The sequence below is a fragment of the Crocuta crocuta genome, unplaced genomic scaffold, assembly GCF_008692635.1.
Source record: "Crocuta crocuta isolate KB4526 unplaced genomic scaffold, BGI_CrCroc_1.0 scaffold296, whole genome shotgun sequence".
NCBI lineage: Eukaryota > Metazoa > Chordata > Mammalia > Carnivora > Hyaenidae > Crocuta > Crocuta crocuta.
The window spans coordinates 859,432-863,035 of NW_027530504.1; the positions used below are offsets into that span (position 1 = coordinate 859,432).

Here is a 3,604-nt window from a genome sequence, read left to right on the forward strand (position 1 = left end):
AGACTGGGCCCGCCAGGTGGTCACCTGGCAGCCGCACCCTCGCCCACGGTCGCCCCGTCGTCACGAGCAGCGCGTGAGGTCGTCCGCACGTCCGCCGCCCCCGCCGTCTCCACAGCCTGACCCCCACACGGCGTCGAGCCCCACACCACAGGGCAGTTTCTCCCTTAGAAACTGGGTGGCTCTTCGGAGGGCACAGGGTCACGCGAAACAAGGGGCACAGTCCCCAGGCTCGTCTGCTGATGGGACGGGAGGTGGGGGGTCCCAGGAGGTCCGCCCAAGGGAGGAGGGCAGCGCCTCAGCCCCGCTGTCGCCCTCTGAGCCGGCAGCCGTCGCCTACTGCTCACTCTGCCATAAGGGCCTCCTCATGGGCCTTTCTGTTCCCCTTCGCCCCCGGCTCCATACGGCACCAAGGGCCCCACGAAAAAGTAAATCAGACCCTGCGACTGCCTTGCTTAAACCTTCCCAGGGCCTCCCAGTGCACTTAGCATGAACTCCCGTGAGGCCCTGGGGGATGGGGTCCCTGCACACGACTTGGCTCCCACCCCCACCAGACTCCCTCTTGCTCACACTCTCCCCTTCTGGAGCCTCTAACGAATGAATCTCACCACAGGGCCTTTGTACGTGCTGTTAAGCCCACACCCCGATCTTTAGCCGCCAGCGTCTATATATTCTTCAGGGTTCAGCTAAAGCACCTTTTGTTCCAGGGCCCTTGCGCTGACCCCCGAGTTAGGGCAGTTTCCTATCCACCCCTGCTTCAGGGCAAGGCTTCTTAATGACACTGTATTTGTGCGCTTGCAAGTTGAATGCGTATCTTCCAGGCAGATACGCGGGTGGTATGTGTTTGCTAACTTCTAGTTCGTCCTTACCAGAAACGGCACCGGGCACCTGGGAATATCTGGTGAAAAAAAAATAAAAAAAGGCACAAGTGCATTCATGCTGGCCCATCTCTAGAGCTACCTTCCTGCCTCCCTTTCCTTCCGGCAAGTTCTTAAATTGTCCCTTGAGTCGGTTTCGAGACTCTACCTTCTGGGTTGTTTGGAAACTTGAATGAGCTGATATGGATAAAGTGTTTGGAACAGCGTATACACAAAGGGCCATATAAGTGTTTGCTGCAACTGTTCTCGCTTCTCCTGCCCACGGCGTCTGCGTTAACGGCACCGGAGCCTCCTCTCGCCTCCAGGCTGCCTGGCTGGAGCAGCTCCCTACATCCTGCATCCTGCATTCCGGCTCCTAGAAGGTTGGGGCTGTCCCCCCCCCGTCACGCCTCCTCNCAAACGTTAACATACTTAACGTAAAATTTGGAATGGCAGAAAAATTAGAAAAGCGAAATAAATCATGATCCCCGCGTCCTCCCACCCAAGACAATCGTCCCGGCCTCAGACGGGGACGTTCCAGACGCGTCCGGGGGGGGGTGCTCAGGCGGGGGGAGCGGGGCCGCGGCGCGGAGCTGGACCGCATCGAGCCGGCACTTCAGCAGCGCTCAAGGATCGCGTCCAGTTTCCCTTGGATCTAAGCCGAGAGAGGAAAGCCCGGCATGCCGCCGGAGGAAGCGCCGGTCCGGACGTGTGCAAAGCGTCACACTGGGCCGCTCGACGTCACCGGCCTCGGACCCTGGACGTGTTGTGCAAGCGCACTTGTAATCCCGGGGAAGCGCGTGAGGCACGCTTATCGGTGAAGGTTTTTAAGCGTCCCGAGGCCTGGGGCATGCTGGGAACTCCCTTCGGTGGGGNGCTCCCGCCCCTCTACCTCCCACCATGAAGAAAGGGGCACTGGGGGCCCCGGGGCGCAGCAACCACCACCCGGGCTTGCGCTCTAGCCCGCGCGTCAGGGGACTGCGGCCGCTGCCCCCGGGCCTGTGATGTGCAGAGCCACTGTGGTAGGCGCAGCGGGCGCAGCGGGCACAGCGGGCGCAGCAGGCACAGCGGGCGGCCCTGCTGAGGGCTTGTGGGGAAACGCTCAGAGCACCGCAGCGAAGCTGCTCAGGGGCCGAGCTTCCAGAATGCTGCAGGGGCCCCGCGGGGCCTGAGCACGCGGCGACGGGCCGGCTTGTGACCGCGTGCCTGGACGTGGCCGCCGTCGGGTCCTCTCTTCAGAAGCCGCCGGGTCCTGCAGCGACGGGCTGCGTGACGAAGGGGCGCGGAGGGCCGGGCTGAGGACGTGGGCTCACGGCGGCAACAGGGTGGCCCGCACTCCCGCGTCCCCGGCGCCTGCCCCTGCCTCTGCCTTCCTGCAGCCCCCCGGGGACAGCCCCGCAGGGCACTGGTCCGGGGCGGCGCCCTGGGCGGACCCCGGGCTCCCCGCAGAGTAGGGGGGAGGCAGCCGGAGGAAGGGGTGTGTGGACGCTGGGGCGACGTCCGCAAGCCCCGCCGGGTGGTCACGCGCGTGGAAGGAGGGAAGACCCGAGACGAGAAGTCGGGGGAGTCAGTTACGGGGCGGGACCCGCGTGTGTCACCCAGCCTGGGGACGAGGTGTGACGAGCGGGGAGACGGCCTCGCCCTGGGCCACTCGCGCGCCGCACGCCGGCTCCGTGGACAGGGCAGCCTGGTGGCAGGTGGAGCGTGTGACCCAGTAGGCGCTGAGGCCTCGGTGGGGCCGCCCCGGAGGAGACTGGCCAGCCACGCGCAGGCAAGCTGGTCACACTGGGTGCCCTCCTCCCCCCAGAGGCCGGCCACTTACCTTTAGGGGAACCCCTGCCCTGTGCGGGTGGCCCCTTCCATCCCCACCTGGGGGCTCACCCCGGGCTGACGGCCACGCTTTTCCAACCAGGGTAAACGGCTTCGGAGTCGCCCTCCCCTCTGAACCAAGCGCACAGGAAACCATCCACGCGATTATTTGCTCAGTGGACCCATGGGTGGTACGTCGTCTGGACCGTTCTAGACGGACAGGAGAGAAACCGGTCATTAAACAGACACCTTAGGGTGTTAAAGCTTCATTGTCTCAAGGAACCCTGGCCTCCCGCACGTTAGGGGCTCGGACCAGGGGCCTTAACAGCTGCTGTCGCGTGGAGGGGGGGCCTCCCGAGCTCCGAATTCTCTGGGGCCTCTGCTGCTCCGTCGCACCCCGTGACAACGGCTGCTGTGGCCATCACGGCAGGTGGTGGGTGCCGGCGGGTGCCCCTTGCAGCTTCGGGACCACGTGCAGCAAGAGGGACCTTGGCTCGTTCTGTTTCCTACATTACAACCTGACAGAGGTCAAGGCTGCTGCCACCCTGAACCGGACCCTGGGGCTCGCCGGGTCGAACGGAGGCCGCGAGGGGACCCGAGGAGGCGGCAGGGCCGGGCTTTGGTTTTCCGTGTCTGATGCTGTGAGCTGTGGGCCNCCCCCACCCCCCGTCTCTGACCAGCCTCGCGGTGCAGGCGCCCCGGCGCACAGCGCGCTCGCCCTCGCCCACGGCTTCTCCGGCTGCGGACCCGCCTGGCACTCAGCTATTTGAGCCCAGAAGCGCGGGGGCCGATGGGCCACCCCCAAGCCATGGACCCGAAGCCTGAGGCTACGAAGCCCCTTCTGTCCCTCCCAGGGGTGCAGTCGGGACGCCGCTGACAGGGATCGTCACGGCCTCTTCTGCTGGCCACCCCCCCCCCCCCCCCCCGCTCCCCTCAATCCC

General features: G+C 65.3%; 1 long non-coding RNA gene across 1 annotated transcript in view; it reads right to left on the reverse strand.

The window, feature by feature from the left end:
* LOC144233809 (uncharacterized) overlaps window positions 1-3,272 on the reverse strand; it is a 14,922-nt gene extending 11,650 nt beyond the window's left edge. Inside the window, exons 1-2 of the long non-coding RNA XR_013335764.1 lie at window positions 2,977-3,272; window positions 2,677-2,873 (exon numbers count right to left, since the gene is read on the reverse strand). This is a non-coding gene — a long non-coding RNA (uncharacterized LOC144233809). The remainder of the gene's footprint in view (window positions 1-2,676; window positions 2,874-2,976) is intronic.
* Between the last annotated feature and the right edge of the window lie 332 nt (window positions 3,273-3,604).